Genomic DNA, 20,745 nt, shown 5'->3' on the forward strand with positions numbered 1-20,745 from the left:
AGACTCTCTGGGGATGGTGAGGATGACAGGTTGGTGTTGTGCTCCCCATCCCAGCATGAAGGTCACCTCTGGGGACAACTATGAACTGCACTGCATTGGTGTCCCTCCAATAGCCCTGAGCTGTCCTCTCACACTATCCCTGCAGGCTCTGCACTTGCCATTGCATCAAAATGTTATGGCAGGGCAAAATACACCCAGGAGTTAGAAATAACACTGCTTTATTTGTGCTAACACAACCAGAGGGGAGAGATGGGGCTGCACAGAGGAGACAGACCCGAGCAACACCCCAGGGCACAGCAACTTTATAACATTTCAGGGAGCCCTGTGAATCCTGCACTGCCAAGAGACCTTAATCTTTCCCCAAAAATCAGTCTGATTTGGGGAATGCAGCGCAAAAGATGCACTCATTGAAATCAGGATGAATTACTCCACGGTTACTCCAACCACATAAATGAAAATGGGGGAGGAAGGGGGGCAGGAGGCAATGCCTGGTAAAAGCATGTCACTTCCCTGGGGAAAGCCGGTCTATTGGCATCCTCATTGATTTTCAAAATGAATTCCCAGCTCGCTTCCCCCAGCGATCCGGCCACCGAGAGCATTAGTGGGAGCCAATTCAGGACTCACGTACTCCATTAGGTCTGTGAGATGAACTCGGTAATAGTAGGTGAGAGATGGATTGCTTTGCAGGGCTGGGAGGGTATTGTGAGGGCTGGGAAGATAAATCCTGTGGAAGGAGACTGCCAAGATTGGTCTGGATTTTTTATGTTGTGGGGGTTTTTGGCACTAGAATAAAGGACAGCTCATGTGTCCAGGTCACACGCTGACAGAAGGTCCTGCTGGAGGGCAGAAAAGGAGGCAAGAAAGGAAATCAAGGCAGGAAAATAGTATTTGAAGACTAGTACACGCTAAGGGAAAAATCAGGACACCACATCAACTTGAAACAGAGACAGGGCCCCATGAGGGCAAGGCATAGAGGATGAATATGAGCCGGAGATCCCAAAGCCATTTCAACTTGCCATGCTGCAGCACCCAGCTCTCAGACAGTGAGGACAAACACTCCTTTCCCACATCCATGCAGGGCTCTTAGTGAACAATCTCCATGAGATCCCATCTGGATGTCTCCAGGCATCTGTCCCACCCACATCATGACCAAAGATACTCAACTCAATCTCTCCACAAGACAAAAAGAATTATGATTCTCAGTCCCTCATGACCATTCACCTTGGGGCCACAGACAAACCCAGGGCCCTCCTTCCTTTAACAGAGCAGACATAATCCTCTAATCCTTTGGCTTGATGTTGGTATCTTGAGTTTATGTTGAGGGAATGTATCGAGTACAGCCAAGGAGGGATAAGATTCTGTGCAGTTCCTACTGCCATTCCCAGGAGGGACAGAGTTGAAGTTATGTAGTGGGGCCATGTGGGAAGTGTCATCTTAACCCCACATTTCCTGGCCAGTTCTCCTCCGAGTTTGGGGAATTGGACTCTCACGGTCTGGAAAAGGCGGTGTTGGATGCCCACAAGCTAAAATCCAATGTCAGCAGCGTGATTTACATGCATATATCTTGCTGGGCTCAGGCTACAGCTGTTGCACTGGTCCCTGCAAGAAGCCAGCAGCTCTGTGGGGACAAACCAGCACAGCCCTGCGAAATCCCATGGTGTCAGTGGCCTTTGGCTGGAGACTTGGAATTCACTAGTCCAGGTTAAGATATATCTTTTCCTTCATGTGTTGCAGCAAAGTGGGAAAAAACCCTTGGAAATGCATCCTCAAAGCAAAAATCCACAACTGTGTGAGCACAGCCAGCAATGGGATGGACTAGGCTGGGAGCCAGGAATTTTTTATGAATGTTTTCAATCCCCCAAAGCGGTAATTCCCTCCTTGTTGACAGTTCTGAATTCCCTTACTCAGAGCACTCGACTATTGCTGTGTGCATATCGCTTCACACAGTGTTCCTGGGTTTATCTGAGCAAAGTAACAACTCAGCCTCCTTTGGAAATTGTTGCTCTGAATGTCCTTTTCCACTGGAGTCGCAATGTCAGCTTCACCCACCTGAAGGCAGAGGCTGAGACTGCAACTCCCTGTATCTTCAAATGATGCAGTGGATAAATTCTTGTGCTCCTGTCGATGATCGCAGCAAAGGTGCCAGGCTTGCTTGGCATCCCTGAGTGGCACAAAATTCCCATGACTCCCAACACCAAACTGGCAAGGACTGGTCCAAGAGCTCCACAGATAAGGGCTCGTCAGATCTGCTCTGGCCATGAAATGCCTTGGACCACACTGCTGACTTTGTGCCAGTTAAAACTTGTGGCAAATGAGACTTATATATATACTCATGTATATATATATATGAGTAGAATACGCTCATGCACCATCATGTTCCTCACTCTTTGGAGCAATTCCATCATTTTTTAGCAAAAAGAGAGGGAACCTTCTCCATGGGAATCTCCCTGCACCCCCACTTTTGCTACCAGCTCTCTTCTCAAGCACAAATACCAAGAAAAAATTAAAACAAGACAAACAATCCTACCAAAACAAGCCATCCCCATGCTTCTCCTGGCAGGGAGAGAAAAAACAACATGTCCAGTGGATGAGTCAACACACCACAGTGCTGCCAAGAGGCCCTGGAATGCCATGAGGATGAGCATGGCACCCGAGGAAGGTTTATTTACTGAGCTTTCCCTATCGCCTCCAAGTTGGATGGCATTTGGAAAAGCTATTGTCAGTCTGAGGATGCCTTGGCAGATCACTAAAGGTTTTCTCCAGCAGGTTAGTAGGACACAGCATCTGATCTGGATAACTTCCCTTCTCCTTCAAAATGCAGAGCTGTGTGCATGGACACAGGCACCCCAATTCTTATCACTGCCCAAATTCTGGGTGCCAAGCAGGGGCAGCTGAGCTTCCCAAAACTGAGGACAAGGCACAGCTTCATCCCCCACTGCAGAGGAGCTGAAGAGCAGAGACAACAGTGCCATAGGACTTTTGAGCTTTTCCTTTCCGGTTTCTGACGCTCATTTCCATTTGCTTTGGGAAACAGGTAAGGACAGACTGGCCAAGGGAAAGGAGGAGCATCACCCCTTTACAGACAAGGATCTGCTGCACAGAGGGCTGAAGGCATGGTTTCTGTTATACAATTTCAGTCATCTAAATGATACTTAGCCTATGCTAGTTCCCTTAGGTTTTCTCTATGGAGAACAGTGAAATCTCCCAATTATTTAAGCATTTGACACAGGACAGGGAGAATTACCCAAGAAAGAGTTATGGGAGAGACAGTGAGAAAAAGATGACAATAAATAGCATCGTCTTTCTCCGTTAGTGTCAGTGCTGTGCTTGCATGTGTATGAAACAACTGAAAAATAGTGGCAAAGTAAGAGCACTTGCTTCAGAGAAACACGGGAAATAGGGGAAAAAATCAGTGCTGGAGAGTGAGTGAGAAGAGAGGGGAAGGAACCAAGTCCTGACCTCAAAACATTATATATCTCACTTATTTTAACAGTAATCAATTCTTTGAAGGACGAAGGGGCAGAAGGGAGAGAGACTGAAACAGAAACAATGCAATGCTTCTACCTGGAGAACACAGGTTTGCTTCTGCAAGATGAGGCTGTGCCTCAAATCCCATCCCTGCTCTGGGAAATACCCCTTGGTGACAGTGACCCATGTCTGTTTCATATCAGCATGTCCTGGACATGGCAGTTACCATTTGAAGAGCAAATCTGCCACTTGATCGTGGAGCTCAACACTCGTGTCAGTACTTGGAAGTCTCACATTTAGCCAGACTGGGATGCCTGGTGTGCACCTATTTATTTTTGTTTTAAGGGCTTCAGTGCTTGGAGAGAAAAGCAGATGAACTTGGATGCTCACAGACCTGGCTTATGTGTGCCCTTGAGCATCCTACCTGGGACACCCTTATCTGAGAGTCCTGGAATGGGACAGTGACCTACAGCTGGGGATGAAGGACAGTTCCAGGGTGGCAGCATGGGCTGGGCTGAGCCTCGTTTGCTGCACAGAACTAACCTCATCTCACTTTGCTTAATGGATCATCATTTCTGATATTGCAAAACCAATCTGTTGAGGGGATGCAAAACCCATCTGATTAAATGCGATAAAGAAAAGGCTGGAACAGAGGGGAAGGACAAAGATGATGTGGTGTAACCGTACAAAACACAGAGCGGACTCAAGGTGGGTATTCTTGCCTCTGTCAGGCTAAGTATTAGGTGGCAAAAACCAAGCACTGGGGATGTGCAGAAGCAGCCACTTTCTGTCTGTGGGTGGCTCATGTGATTCTGGCAGATGCTGGAGGCATCCTTAGCAAGTCTGTCTGGAGCTACAAATACCTGCTAAGGGAGGTACAAGCAGTCTGTGGACCCCAGTGTTGCAGGACAGGGTTGAAGCTGTTGAAAACTAAAAGCTGTAGAAAGAGGTGACACATTTATACGAGAAAAAGGTTTTTATATCCCAGAGGCAGACTCATGATGGCCCAGGATCAAACCAGCTGTCTTACTGTGTGACATGAAGCTCTGGCATCCTGTTTTGGAGGATTGCATTGGATATTATCATTGGTTATTATAACTGGTTATTACTATTTATGATGATGATGATGACTAATGATTTTGGCACCTCTTAACCCAGATTCCCCTGGAAATCACACTAGAGCAGTCTCACCCAAGCACTGCAGTCCAACATGTCATCAAAAAGCCCAGAAGCTTGACTTCCCCTAGCCCAGGAAAAACTTGCTTTTAGGTCCTGAGCAAATTTTTCCTCGTCCTCTTATCATTCACTGCAAGCAGTATGTGGGCACCTCTCCTTGCCTGAGCAAACATGAGTGCACGCCTCAGTTAGCAGGGATGGAGAAGAAGAAAGATTGAATCCTGGTCTAATCCCTGACAGGGCTTCTTAACAGCTTGCTTTAAATTTTATAGCCCTTTTTATAGATAGGGGGAGCGGAGGTCTTTAATGTTCCAGGAGAGCGGAGAAAAACTTCCACTAGGAGAAAATGTGAACCCATTTTGCTTATGCATGATTTAGGACCATTTCTATTCAAGGGAGCACACAAGAAGCCCAAATATTTGCACTTTGTATTATAGAAGAACTGCCATTCCTGGCTCTTTACAGAAGTAATTTATTTCGATCTCACCTTACCTTGGGGGAAGAAACATTATAACTCCCAGTTTGTCGGGGAGTCAATAAAACAGCAGTGTTGCTATGGGTCTGCTTTACCATTGCTCAGCAAGGCAGCACTTGGGAAAAAAAGGGCCTCCCCAAATTTCTCCTCTCAGAGTGCCCCTCTTCATGAATGGGACTTAACTGCAGGAGTTTGACTCTGTTTTTCTCTCCTCTATACAGGATTAATGTTATTTTTTACCACTCTAAGGGTGGTATTTTAGCTGATGAGTTACAAGGAAAGAGAGGTGGGAGCTGTGCAGGGGTAGGGGTGAAGATGGGGACAGGTGGCTGCAGTACAGCTCCACATTTCTCACACAGCTTCAGGTGAGCCTGTCATGCTCAGACAGGGTAACATCAGCCCTGCAAAAATCCAGATGTGACAAAAGAAGTCATTAACTCTCATGGATGCAATACTGTGTCCCTGAACCAGCCACAAAGCAGCCCAGGAGTCAGTGCAAGCAAGAGCCAGTCCAGCTCCAGAAAACATGTTCTTAGGGGTGGAGACTGACTTGTTTTTTTTCTTCCTGGAAGTTAAGCTTCCCTTTTTGATCTCTGCAGCCTTTTCTCTGAAAACAAGCCTATCTGCAAGGGTTTTCCATGCGGTTTTTTGTTTGTTTGTTTGTTTTCTTGTTCTTGCAGTTTTTTTCATTTAGGCATGAGTGTACCCTGTCCACATACTGGGATCATCTGAAGAAATCCTGAAGGCAATGCCATTCTTAAGATGTTAGAGGGCAAAATGCAAGAAGCAAAAACATTTATACACAATGGGAGGATTGCACCTTGCCCAGCCACTCTCTTGATAGGCTCTGCCACACCAGCACTCCAGGAAAAATGCAAACAGCTCAAAAAGCCATCCTGGATCTCTCTGCCCATCATTAAAAATCTGACTCCAGCCCATTAGACAGTCTATTAACAGTGCTCAGTGGAAGCAGAGAAAGAAAAGGTCCTTTCCAGCACGCTATTCACATTGCATAAGGTTAAAAATGCCTGTGACCCCCCAAAGCTTTATGCATTCAGAAATCAGTTCACATGCAGTAAAGGACTTCAATATCAGTTAAAGCCCAGAGGTTTTTCTCTTCCTCTTCTTTTAAGATGCAATGATGGCAAAAGGACTTGGAATTTATTCCCTACACATCGCCATAATCAAATAATATGGTAATGCTATTAGCATGGGACCTTGCATGGCAAATGACTTAGACTCATATTCTCTTTCAAAATACTGAGTTTCATTTAAATTGGTCTCCACAGCAACCAGAAATGAACTGGAATAATGTCAGATGGAAATTTTCATGTCTGGGCACAGCGGACAAGGAAATTTGCATCAGGGATTGAGGGGAGAGCCATGAAGACAGCCTGACCCCACCAGCGTTGGTGGGCTTGTGCTGGTCAGCTCCTTCCCAAACAGTCAGCTCCTGTGATAACAAATGCAAGGACAAAATTCACCTGCACGTCCAGGAGGAACTCAAAACATCCTGATGGAAAAGAGATGAGAAGACATGATGTGGTTCATGTAGAGTGAAGCCTGAGAAGGCTTTCTTGGTCCTCCTCCCCACAGATGCTAAGTGGCCTCAGGGCAGACACATGATAACTGGTTTCATTGATGCTGAATCAGTTCTCATCTGTTAAAATCAAACCTGGCTGTTTGCAACTGGCCTGAGAGAACCAAGATTCTCATCATTGGCCACACTCCTGAATCTTAGGGTACAAGCACAGACCAGGAAGAAAGTGTTTGCTTCTGGCTTCCCTCTGCTACAACAGGAAATGCTGCTGCTTCCTTTATCTCAGCTGCTCACAATCTCCATGGTAAGCACTGTCTCCCATGAGGATCTTGGATGCAAACGACCTGCAGCATTTTCTGACCTGTGCCCACCAGCTGATCACGTGGTTCTGTCCCATTGAAAACACGCTCCAAACCCATTTGAAAATGAGCTGAGCTTTGCAATGTCATGGCTGAAAAGCTGCTGGTTAGAAACTAGCTCTAATTTCCCATGAAAGTGTTTTCCCAGCTGCTGTACTCATCTTCCCTGCACTTGTTTCACTCTGTGGTAACCATTACATCAGCAGGCATGGTGTGATCCTCATCCAGGTTGGGGCTTCTAGGCATTCCCCTAATCATAAAATGAGTATTAGCAATGTGTCCCACAAAAATGTCTTTGAAAGCAATGTCAGAAAGTGGGAAGCATCTTGCTTGAGAATGGCTCAGAGTTCAGGCAATGAAAAGAAAACAACTCTGACCAGTCTTTCAATTCCGTTTGTAATTATCTGGGTTCTGGTGGGTGTTAGAACATCTGTACTGGTTTGGCAGGGAGTGGGGAGCACGACTTGTGCCAAAGGCAAGAACTGGCGTGGGTTGAAAGCAGTGCAGTACTTTGGAGCGGTATTTGCACTCAGAAACACGAGGCTGGCAGCTCCTCCCACAAGCGATTTTGTGTTAGTGTCTGTTCCAGGAGCGTCCCTGTCCCCACATTCCCCATCCACCATGGCTTGTGCCCCTCTGGGACCATCCCAAGAAAGAGCTGAGGGTGGCTAAAGGAGATGCAGAGTGGGCTGGAGTCCTGAATCCCACTGGGCTTAACATCCTGATGGAGTTTGGTGACCATCAGTTCAGCTCCATCTTATGTTCTTGTTTTTCTTTTCCCTGTGCATGAGTGTTTCCACCTGGAAACCCTCCATGTCCCCGTCACATCTGGTCATGCACAACCAAGTCTCTCCCCTCTGGATATTTCTGCACTGAGAAGCAGAGCAAACTCCCAGCATGGATGTTGCTGTTTCAACCTTGTGCACTAAAGCATGGGCTGGTTTTGTGGTTATTTTTAACACACAGCAGCAGTAGAGCTGGGTTTGGTGGAGCAATGGAGCGTAATGTAGAGCTTGGTCCTCAGGAGACTCAGGTAAGGCAGATTTATCACAATCTCCTTCACGGTTATAGTTTTGGATTTTGGCATTCATCGCCTGACTCAGGAACAAAACATCCACTGGCATCCAAAGACCAGAGCAAACCATCCCTGCTCTGATGCTTGGTCATGGGTTGGGAACCATCCCATGGGCTTACTCAGCATTTCCTCACCCTCCTCTTCCTTGCTCAAACCAGCTCACAAAGTATGGTGAGTCCATTCTGAAAACCCAGAAGCACTGGATGACATTACCCTCCTTGCAGCTCACCCATCCTTGCACCCACCACAGTTGGAACCAGCACCCAGAGCAAAATCCACATCTTCTTGCCTGGTGCCTCGCCCGGTGCTTTGCACTTGGCTTAGGGCCAGCTGAAAATCTTCTGACATCCTCCAGCTGGAAAATGCCATTTAATCAAAATAAGAGCTTGCCAAGGGATTGCTTGAAGCCAGAAATTACAAGAAACCTTCAGAGGATAAAAGTGAATTTTAAGTACAAGGGGAGAAGGTTGAGGTATTTCCATTCATTCTCATCAGAGCAGATAATTTTTTGGGGGCAGATTGCCCCTCTTCGACTGAAAATCATAATCATGTGCTTTTTAGATATGAAAGCGCAATTCTTGTTTCTTCCTGAAATTCATTCAAATTCAGAATGAAAAGGTGCGAATCAAAATTGACACTGAAAGAGTATGAAAATGAATACCAGAGGGAGTGAAAATGAAGATGCTGAATTTTCACTGCCTTTTGAAAGGGAGTTTGTTTTGGGCTTGTCACCTGCTCCACTTGCTGCAAGGACAGCATTTCCCCAGATTGCTCTGACTCCATACAAGCAACTGCTGAGCACTCCTCCTTCCTCACAGGAATGGGATTTATTTTATTTTTGATTTTAATTACTGACATGACACATGTCTGAACTTAGTGTATTTGGCTGCTGAGACAGATCTGGGTGAGATCCATCTTCATCCTTCATCTATGGGATGAAAAGTGGTATGGTGACAAATATACAGTATATTAGATCCATTTCTCTCCAGAGATGATGGGAGGAATAAGCCAGGATATAATGGATTTTGGCTACAACCATGGGAATGCAGGGACTATTGGGACCAGACCAGACTAGAAGCCAGTCCAACCTCCCAACTCCAACTGCTCTGGAGACAGCTGAGAACTTCACAGGGATCACTCATGCAGCAGTGCACCCGCAGGGAAAAATTTGTGCATCACCTCATCCCTTATAAACCTTATTAAAGCAAGTATTTTACTTTATCTAATATGACTGAGGGCATTCTTGCAGTTGTGGCAGTACTAATTCTTTGAGCCACTTTATCTGTAAAACAAACTACTGCTCTGTGAACACAGGGCTGGTCCTCCTTTCAGATGGCACCACGAGACACCAGACCAGTAGCATGTGTTCTCATCACTGAGATATGAGTGGATTTTTTAGTACACAAAGCTCTGTTTTCCCAGGACTTGGACAACGTGGATTTATCGCCATAAAAATGTTACTGGCGGGCAGAGGACAGGGCGGTCCTTCCAGAATCGTGCCAAAAAAGCTCAAGGCATTTCCAAGTCTGTACCCTTGAGTTCTTCTTAGAGGTAGAAGAAACAGTGGAAGTGAGTTTCTGGAGCATCACAGAAAAACCAACAGGACCTCAGATGCTCAGAAGGAGTTATGTTGATGCCAAAGAGGGGATATAACAGTATTTAAAAACTGTAATAAAGCTGTAAAAGCATGAATGAGCTTCAAATGAAAATCAAAATCCACCCCCTTTCTTAGAATCATGGGGATGAGCAAAAGCCACAGTCAATAAACTGGGATTCTCAAAAAAAAAAAAAAAAAAAGGAAAGAAAAAAGTAAATACTTAAGAGATACCACAGTGCTTTCTGGGAAAGTCTTCTGCTCTATCAGGAGGTTTTTTTCAGACAAATGTCAAGAGAGGAAGGCAGCATTTTCATAGGATCATAGAATGGTTTGGGTTGGAAGGAATCTTAAAGACCACCTAATTCCAACACCCTGCCATGGGCAGGGACACCTTCCACTAGACCAGGTTGCTCAAGGCCTCATCCAATCTGGCCTTAAACACTGCCCCATCTGGGCATCCAAAGCTTCTCCGGGGAACTTGTGCCAGTGCCTCACCACCCTCACAGTAAAGAATTTCCCCATAACATCTAATCTAATTCTCTCCTCTTTTAGTTTAAAACTGTTCCCCCCTTGTTCTATCCCTATCTGCCCATGTAAAAAGCCACTCTCCCTTTTTTTTATAAGCTCCCTTTGTTATTTTCACTTGGAAGACCATGTGTTGACCAGGTTTTGACCCTAACACTAATCATCAAAGCAACCATCAAGCAGCAGAAAGATTCGTCACAGAATTTATGGATTTCAAGTGAGTATTTGAAAGACTTCATCATGACTCACTGGAGAGCAATATGAACCATCATGGCAAGCCAGCAAAAATAATTATCCTCGTAAAGGCTTTATATCAATGTTTAGCCTGTGCAGAGCACACGCAGGCTTGAGGGGAGGGTTCACACAGACAGCAATGTCAAACAAGGTGGTGCTTGGCAGGGCAGGTGATCGGCCATGAGATGAAGGTGAGAATGGAGCCACAGGCAGTGCAACAGTCGTTCACTACACTTTTACAGGGGATGAAGTATTTGCGAGTGCACAGACACCTGCCCAACACTTCAAAAAGAGGATTCATGGTCAGTTATGAAGCAAAAAACATAAAACAGCAATTGCAATGACTCACTCCACTCCATCTTACTCTCAAAAGCAATGGCGTACAAGCGCAGGGGCAATTTGGCAGTGAAACGATGAAAGGTAATCATACCAAAACTTGGCACAAGCAGCTGTGCTGGCTGGGATGGGATTAGGCCATGTGGAACTGAGAGAGCACATGATGAAATTTTTGAGGTGAAATGTTAATTTCCATTTTAATAAACAGATATAAAGAGTGGAAATCAATCAAAGGTGCAAACGAGTCACATTCCTGGGCATGTGACAACAACCGAGTAAGTATGAAAGGAAGCTACATCTCCAGGAAGGGCTGAGATGATCCAGAGCTTCACCACTCACTATAGAGCAGCTGGGGAACCTTTAGGGGCAGCCATATGAGGAGCAGCGGAAGTCACTTGGTCTGTTCAGCCTGGAGAAGAGGAGAGTGAGGGGAGACCTCAGTGCAGTTACAGCTCCCTTGTGAGGGGAAGACACTGATCCACTGATCTCCTCTCTGTGGTGATCAGTGGCAGGACTTGAGGGAATGGCCTGAAGTTCTGTCAGGGGAGGTTTTGGTTGGATATTAGGAAAAGGTTCTTTACCCAGAGGGGTGCAGGGGCAGCTACAGCAGGTCAGAACAGCGTCCAGCCAGGTTTTGAGTATTTCCAAGGATGAAGACTCACGTTAGTCAAACGTTGGGTTTTTTGTTGAGTTTTTTGGGGGGCTGGACTTTCTTTTCCACACAGCTGTAAGTATTTGCTCCATCCTCTGTGGCTTAAAGTGATTGTAAGCATGGAAAAATAGCAAAGATGGTCCTTGGATGCCTGGTGGAAACCATAACTCCCTTCTATGTCTGAATCCCACAGAGAAGCAGCAGACTGTGAGCAAGCGGGGAACAGAATAGATAAATAACATCTAATTTTCCTTGACAGTCTCATTTCTAAACAGGTTTTTCAGGACCTGTGGCCAAATGTCCCTTTAAAGACCATTCCCACCTTGGAGGGAACAGGTACAACTGCTGATCTGCCTCTGGCAACAAATGGCTGCAGACAGTAGAAAAGATGCACCAACACATCTATACTGCGCCTTAGTGATGAATCCTTTCCAGCAGAGGCTGCCTTTCTGCTCAGTGCTTGTGCAGCACCTGGCATAGCAAAACACAGGTTTCTTGGCTACATCTACACTGTGATGGACCCTTAGAGATGCTCTCAGCCTTCCTGGAGGGAGCTGGGACGTGGAAAGGGCATTCATGGGGCATCCTTGGATCAGGTGTAACCCCACAGCCCTAAGTAATTGACAATATTACAGCTCTGGTATTGTACCACAATAAATAAATCAAAAGTATGTTTGAGGAGCAGGGAGTAATTATAACTGAGGCATAGAAACCATCTAGGGAAGAAATGCTATCTTTACAGATAAAATCAGTAATAAATGTTACTGCATTCATAAATAAGAATCAGTCTGGAAACAAACCTTGACTGGTGTCATGGAAAGTTCACAGGAATCGACAGCTTCATGTCTCCTCCCTGCTCCATATGCCTTCACTTGGAGGCTTTAAAGGCTTTAGAAAGCTTTCCCTTTGCTCAGACTTGGTTTTAATTGGAAATATAAAGGAATACAAACCAGCAAACAAACAGGCATTGGGGCCTGGGAAATGAGAGTCTAAATCTGTCCTGGCTTTTATCAGGTTTTACAAAGCAGTGTGCAGGGCATATAAAATAATGGTCCCTCTCAAAGCTTTGGAAGGAACAATGTGAAATATACAGAGGAAAGAAATAGGGAAATACATTTACTTGCGAGGAAAAAAGTGTCACGCTGTGAAAAACTGCCAGAAAATTATCCTCTGCAAAGATGATTTTTTTCCCTTGTCCAACCTGCTTGCACCTGCATTTTGGGGTTCTCTGTCCATTGCATTTCCCAGCCTGGTTCCTATGTGTTGGGCATCCCCTGTAGGTCCATGTCCTGCCCTGATGCCTGAGGAACTCTGCAGACACAGATTCATGGCAGCTCCATGAATCCCAAAGCACATGACTGGGGCACATGGGCTACAACAGTCCCAAGAACCCTCTGGGAAATAAAAATGCAGGCAAATCTGACTGTGAGTTTCCTCCCAGTTGGCTGACACCCAAAAATGCCTCTCTCCCTCCCTCCCTCCCTCCCTCAGTTCTGCTCAGACAGAGTCATTTCACTCCAAGTCCATCAGCTGTTTTTGTTTCCAAGGGCTTTGCATGGTTTTGTTTTTTGATGCACTACTGATACTGTCTGCCACGCTCATTTTTCCACGGTCAGTAAGTCACCCTAAAAATTCCTCTGTGCCCATTAAACTAACAGAGCTCATCTAACAGGGCTCATAGCCATAAAAGCCAATTACAAAACAAAGAACTATGTTAAATGGGTTTCTGATTCTGGGTGCCAGGCCAGGAGACAGCCCTGGCCAGGGCTGAGACGTGAACTCAGCTTGTCAATCTCTGCTAGGAAACCTGTGCTGGAAAGGCTGGGCAATGCTTTTAGTTCTAAAAAAACCCTCAAACCTCTTGAACTTCACATTTCTTCCTTCTCTCCCAGCTCAAATCCCAGCCTCAGCTCAGCTAACCCAGTGGGACTTTGGCCAGGAAAGGGCAGGATTTTCCCCAAAGGCCCCAGTCCTCCAGCTCTGTATTTATCTTCAGAAGAGGCCAGTTGGATACCCTTGAGCTGGGCGCCAGCTGGGAAACAGTCAAGAAGAGCTGGAGTATTTGGCTGTTGGTCCTTTTTGAAAGCTGAGCATAAATTTTCATTTTTGCTGGTTGATGGTTTTATTATTTCCAGCGAGATAAGAGCATTTTTTGCCTATAAACCTTGTGCTCCCACAAACAGCTGCATCCTCTGCCAGTTCCCATCAGTGCTGAGTATGGTCAAAGGAGGCTCAACTAGCACTTATCTTCCAATGGACTCTCTGGGATGGCAGAGTTATGGGTTTGCAAACACAAGGCTCACGTATCTTCTGGATTATTTTCAGTTCTACCTCTTCAAAATGTCCGCAGTCACAATAAAAACATCTAAATAAGAAAATCCTAAAAATTCCTGAATTTCCAAAACCCAAACTGTGAAGAAAGTCTTGATCCAAGCATTGCAAATGTCAGAGGTTTGATTACATCAGATGCCCTGAAGTGAGAAGCTTGGTTTTCTAATCATGTAGATACCTTAAGACCTTTTCCCTTGTTAAAACCCTCTGCATCCTTTCCTCAGTCCTTTTCTTGGCACCTATATGGGCAGAAAACCTGCAGTTGGTATCAAGGACAGTGACCACCATAGCAGCGCAGTGTTGACTCTGGTCCTGCAATGTTTCTGGGAACCCAGCATGCTGAAGAGCAGAGTACAGCAAGAGGAATAAGGTATGGGAGAATAGTAGGGGTTGATCCTCCTCTGGTGTAAATTAAATGATGAAAATGAAATCATTGAAGATCCAGCTACCTTAGAGGCCTTGATAGCAATCCTGAGACAAGTGGCATTCATCTCAGTAGAGTTTTAGGAGAAAGTAGACACCTAAGCTCATCAGTCCTAGTTCCTCATTTTAGACATGTTTTTCCATTTTCACCCTAAAAGTGGGCAGACTATAACCACCCACATGTCTCACTCTTAGCAGCATCAGTTCCCTCTCCAAACTGCCAGGGGAATCGCAGCAAGGTCACCCTCACCAGCTGATAGAGATCAGGAAGAACCTCTCCCTGTTTCTGTCTTCTAGGAAGCAAATTCCAGGTCATCAGTGGCGCTCTGCTCTTCAGCAGACTCATCAGTACCTCAACTAGCTCACCTCCAGAGGGAAAAGAGGGGAAAAAAAGGGGAGAAAGACAGCAGGCAGTTAACTGCTCTCAAGCTGCTCCTTTGTGCCAATACCACTCCATCTCCGGTATTGTTTACACAGAAATAAAAGCTGAACAGTGTCAGATCTTAAAATAACTTGCTGTTTGTAGAGCAGGAAAACCAGGGTCAGGGAAGTGTGGAACAAATTTAAAGTGGCAGGAAGGCTAAGGAATGAACTGTGAGTCAGGCAAGAAGGTGCTTGCATGCACCTGAAGTTTAACCACAAGCCTGGTGCAAAGTGAGTTGGGGCCACCAGGTCTCCCACACCCATTCCAGCAAGGCTGGGCCAAACCTGAGGCCAAGATACAACATCTGCATTTGTCCTCCAGAGTGAATCTGCAGCCACAGCTATTTCCCTTGTTAGGAACACTCAGAACACGGTAGAAAAGGATGAGGGGGGTCTGATCCAAATGCCTTTGAGGTGTGCAACCAGTGGATCTAGATGTGACATCAGTGTTTGAAAAGAGGGAGCTCCTTGACACCGAGTGCTGAAAGCACTGATGGGAGCACTGAGGAAAAGGCTGCATCTGTGTGTATGGTGGGACATCAGGTCAGAGTACAGGGCTCAAGGCTCTGCATTCCTGTCCCAGCACAGGCTGCCTCCAAGTCCCAAATGGAGCAGGGGACATTCGGTCTTTAGGTAGGTGAACAAACATGGGAAGGTGGGATATCTGGAGAGAATCCAACCAGATATGCCCCCTCCATCCCATGGGTCAAGCTCAACTCACCCATGCTCTTGTTCATTGCTTGTTGTACTGTCTGCCAGGGGACAGACTGTCCTCCATGTCAACTGATATCCAAGTACAACTCATACCAGAGCTTAAAGATGGAGTCAAGACCAATTGACTTGTGTCACCAGAAGCTAAAGAATCAAGTGGGACAAGGGGGAATGAATTTAAACCAACAGGGGGAAGGTTTAAATTATGTATTAGGAAAGAACTGTTTCCTGTGAGGGAGGTGAGGCACTGGCACTGGTTGCCCAGAGAAGCTGCAGCTGCCCCATCCCTGGAAGTGTTCAAGGCCAGGTTGGACAGGGTTTTGACCAATCTGGTCTATTAAAAGGTATCCTGTCCATGGCAAGGGGTTGGAACTGGATGATCTTTAAAGTCCCCTCCAACCCAAAGCATTCTATGACTTTATGAAGTTGTGGCTCACTTGAGGGCACAAGCCTCCACAAGGGGTTGCCTACTCCAGTGCTCTTAGGTGGCAGTGCTGCCTGCAGATCCCAAAACAACGCACAGCAGGGCCCAGGTATTGTCAGGAACACAAGGACACCCCCACATATCCCTCCTTGCCCCCACTTCTCATCCCACATTCCTCAGCCTTGGCGCACTCCCTGGCCAGGCGCTCGGCTTGTAACTCCTCCGGGGCACAAGTAGGGAAGGAAGAAGGCATATGCTAGGCACAATGGCAAGGAAGTACCTGATCTTGAGGCAGTCAATAGTATTTCCCCTCTGCTTTGGTTCTTCCTGGCCATGGCAGAGGCAGTGGTGGCAGGAATGCAGGAACTGTCATCTTGCAGGGGCTCCCTGGTGCCCTGCTCCTACATGCAGGGATGGGGAACACTGGTGACTTGGGATTGTTTGGGAGAGGTGGGTGGTATACAATGTTCAAACCTGGTTTTACTCTAGTCTTGCAGCCCACAGCCTCTTCACTGAGTTTTGGGCAGCTCCTGTCCTCCCAACAAGTCTTCAGGGGGGGTATCTGTGTTGTTTTCTTCTCTGGTCCATCTTGAGCTCCCTTTGTTGGGCAAACACCCAGGCAAACCTGGCTGCAAGGAATCGATGGGCTGATGCTGGGACAAACACGTTTTTGGGAGAGAAGTGAGGAGGGTGCAAGAGCAGCCAGATGGGGTCATAACACAGACTTGCAGGCAGCAGGCTGGGAACAACCAGCCAGTGGCCCATACGGGACCCCAAGCCAAAGCAAGGCAAGTGAGAGCAATAAATTTGCTCTCATGGGCTGGCAGGGGGCAACTGGTGGAGGGTCTGGGGCAGCACCAAGCCAAAGAGACCCACGCATGTGAGGTGCAGATCTCACCAGTGTGAGCAGAAAGTGACTGGTATCCAGAGGCTGATCCATTAAACTGCTAGAATGAGCACATCTGAGTTGAAGGAGGAAGGAGAGACACATCTCCATCAAACTTTAATGCTCAGCCCCGACCTATGTTCAGCGAGACAGTAAAAGCCTTGGGATTGCTGGGGATTGATCCCTGTCATGATGTAAAATACCAATGCCAAGCCTTGGAGACGGAGCGGGGAGTTAGCCAGAACCCAGAACTGCCCTGGAGCAACTCCCTGACAGAAAACAGAGAAATAAATAAAAGAAATTAAGTCCCAGATGGAAAAAAAAAAAAAAAAGAAAACATGCCTGGTCTGGGTGGGAGAGGCTACTGCTGCCAGACACAACCCATCAGGGCAGGAGCCCAGTGCCATCTTTTTCCCACGCCTTCCTCACCCTCTCCAAGTGGAGAGAGCTTTCAGCTCAGAGCAAAGACATCTACTTACCCGCAAATATTCCCTTCCCTGGTTCCATGTCTGGGTTAAACCTCTAGCACAGGGGCATTAATGATGTGTATGAATAAGCTTTTAAACTCTCACTCGTGTTTGCTCAGCACCCGTGAATCCAAGCCCCTGAAAGAGCCCCTTTTCCATGGAGGAGTTAGAAGAGGAGCTCCAGGGAGGTGCTGGGGGTGGCAGAGTAAATTGACATAAAGTTAATAAAGTTATTGACTCCTTAAAATAACTAATCCTTGCACAGGGCCCCTGCAAGGACATGCTCACTGCATGGGGACAGGCTGGTTCGTGAGAAATTAAACTACAGGCTGCTGTAGCTGCACCTCTGTCATACTGGGAATCAGACAAGGAGGGGTTTTGGCTGAAACATCAGCTTCTGAAAGAGTTAATGGCACATGAGATATGTTTAGTGGGATTTGGTATTTTTTTTAACTTCAACAAACAAAGCATATGAGAAAATCCAGTTCACAGCTGAGCCCTGGCTGCTTGCCCACTAGGGCAGGCAAAATGCAGATGGTTTGAAATACCCACACGCTGGCCTTTCTCATGTAGCCTGTGGCCCTGGGTCCCCGGCTGGTCTCCCCCCCGGTGTATTTGAATCACTCAAGGTGGCAGCAGTGCAAACTGCAGTGTAAAGGCAGCACTGAGGCAGGAACAAACCTACTTTCCTTGAGCATGGTCAGCTTCCTCAGACACACAGGGGAGCCGGGATCCTGTGAGGCTCTGCTTGTTCAAAAATAGTAATTAGCTCTCAAAGTATATAGGTGTTAACAGAAACAAAGAGCTTTGCCACAGTCTGGGTAAACACTTTAAAATCAATTTAATTTCCCTTCTCCTGGCAGATGTAATCATGCTGCTCTGCAATTATTTTCAGGTCGGGGCAGGGAACAAAGCCACTGGGGCAGCTTTGCTGAGCGGCTGCTCCTTGGGACAGCAGGCAGGACCCACCACCTCACTGACATTCAGGCCCCTGAGGCTGAAACGAGCTTCCTTCCGCTGAACCAGATGTATAATGCAGCTGGAGATCAGCAAAACCAGCAGTGAGCCACAGCATGACATTAAACTGCCCTAAAGTCCAGCCTCCTTCTTAATCCTAAGAGTCCCCCTGTCTAGACAGGACATGAAGGACTAATGCGAAAACCAAGTGACAGAAAATTTGCACTCTCCCATGGAGCTGCAAATGGAAAGAAGCATCAAAGGGTGTAAATCTGTTTGCCTTTTAATTGTTTCACCTTTCGGGAGCATGGGCAGCACCTAAGCATGGTCCCACACTGGTGCAGAGGGTTTGCAGCCAGTTTATATCACTGCTTCCAGGCTGCCCATTTGCTTACTAAATCATGCTAAAAAGCCTTTTTACCCTGCCTTTTGCCTACCATCACAGGGAGCTGGTGGAACAGGCTTTTACCCAAACTGCCCCAAAAGCTAAAATGAGTTTTTCCTCCATCACCAGGTGGGTTATAAGCAAACTGGTGATAGGTGGCTGAGGCTGAGCTGATGCAGGGTGTCCCTTTGAGGAGGAGGTAATGCAGCGTATGATGGCAGCTGTAGTAGATGCATTTTCTGGTGATGGAGCGTTTCCCCAGCTGGGCTGTGAGTACAGCCCAGCTGGGAACAGCCTGGCTGTGGGGCCAGACCCAGCAAGGCTTTTGGGCCAGTATAAAGCAGTCGCACACCCAGGAACACGTACAACCAGGAAAATGTGCACAGTGGCTTCCCTGGCAGTTTCTGATCTTGTTCCACCACGCTGCCTGTCTGCTGGGAGAAGGAGGTTTAGTTAATTAATTGCTACAATTAGCATGGAGCTATTCCTGCCCAAGATGGTTACCTTTTCCTCCCCTTTTTGGTTCATCCAATTACTGACTCATTCATTCTCCAAGTCAGAGGCCACAAGGCACAGAGAAGCTTGAGGATGAGGGGAGAAAGGTCCAAGAATGAAATGCCAAGTGTCCCAAGCTCTGTTTCTACCCAGGAACTGCCTTAATCTTGCACAAACTTTTGATCCTCTCCCATCCATCCACCCTTGACTTCAAGGAGGTGATGAAGAGGGAGCACAGCACAGCACAGTTACAAACATGGCTATGACTGTTTCATTACTCCCTCCAGCTGACACCTCACGAAGGATGCGTGACGAGCTTATATATGCCAAGATGGACAGGACTCCCCACATCCATCATGCTCCAATGATCCCTCAACTTCTCTGCCCAGCCTCAGGCCACGGGTTCTTCAAATGAACATTACTCACTTTGGGAAATTGATGATTTATTTGCCGTTATTTAGCAGGGATGGTGAAGGAAAGGTGAGCATGGAGTCACTGCTTTGGCAAGGACCAAAGCGAAGCAGCAGCCCTGAATAATTCATGCTCCCTCTTTGCTGCAGCATCTGGACACATCTGCTGCATTTGCCATTGCAGGCTTTTTCTTGGCTTACTCAGAAAATCACGCTTTGGCAGCTGGGTACTGTTTCAAGTGGGTACTTTCCCTACAGCATTAACGAGCTGTGATTCTGTTACAAATAGGGATTTTTGTTCCTCTTTTGCTGATGTCACTCCATGATCCTGCAGGGAATAGTGCTTGGATCTCTGCAGCCTGATGATCCCTGTGTGCCCTTTGGGACAGATGTACTTGGAAGCGGGAGATTGTTTTTCCTTTTGCTGCCCAGATTTATATTTCACTGAAGTCCCGTATCGATCCTGCTGCCACTGGGCTGAAAGCTCATTTTACTAAATGAGAAGAAAAACAGTTCCCCCAGCTGAATGCACGCAAAATGGAAAACCCTGCAATGAAACAGCTCTTAAAAAAGGGGCCTGAACAATTTTGCTGAACCTCGAGGCCTGCGCTGCTGACATTGGAACGGTATGTAATTTATTTAGCCTGACCTTTCCCTGAAAGAGCTGGCTGGCGACGTTATCAAGGATCCTTTCTACCACTTGTGCACCCATTGCCAAGGTGACATCCTCCTTCATGCGTCAGTCACCGAAGATCGCATCCGTGCTGCTGCGATGCTTTGTTTGCTGTCCTGCCTGACAAGCTCTTGGCAGGGTTTCAGCTCCTGCGGATGGCAGCTGCTCCACGAGGGACCAAAACAGATTCAAGCTGGACGTTATTATAGGGAGTTTCATGTAGGCAGAGCACAGGCCTGGAGTCCCTTGGATGAGACTGGACCATGGATGAGATGAAGCAGAGATAGCCAGAGGTGCTACCACATGTAATGGGATGAGCAGCTGACTGCAGAGCTGCACCCCAGGCTCACTGCCCCATCCCATCTCACTCAGGAGTTAGGTGTGCCCTCGTGGTGCTGGGAAAGCAAAGGAAGCTCACCAGTGCTTAATGCAGAGGCTTGCCTAAGTGCAACTGAGTTTGGATGGTGGAGCACAACTCAGACAATAGGTCCCACCACTGCACATACACTACCTGGAGTTTTCCTTCCCCCTCCCAGTCCTTTCCCTGAGGGTCCCAGGAAGAGATGGGGATGCAGGTGCAGGGAGCATGTCTGTCCTTCACATGAGAGCCTGTCAGCACTGGAGAGGAAAATGGTTCCAAGTAAAGCTTCTCCCCCTACTCCACCAAGGGACTGAAACCTCTGAACAAAGGGGATTTTCACTGCTGGTTCCCACCACTCTCAA

At 46.9% G+C, this 20,745-nt stretch overlaps 1 protein-coding gene across 3 annotated transcripts in view; it reads right to left on the reverse strand.

The window, feature by feature from the left end:
- The window catches only part of GAB2 (GRB2 associated binding protein 2), a 93,299-nt gene that overhangs the window by 19,273 nt on the left and 53,281 nt on the right, over positions 1-20,745 (reverse strand). The gene's annotated exons all lie outside the window — the stretch shown is intronic.

The sequence above is a fragment of the Corvus hawaiiensis genome, chromosome 2, assembly GCF_020740725.1.
Source record: "Corvus hawaiiensis isolate bCorHaw1 chromosome 2, bCorHaw1.pri.cur, whole genome shotgun sequence".
Lineage (NCBI taxonomy): Eukaryota > Metazoa > Chordata > Aves > Passeriformes > Corvidae > Corvus > Corvus hawaiiensis.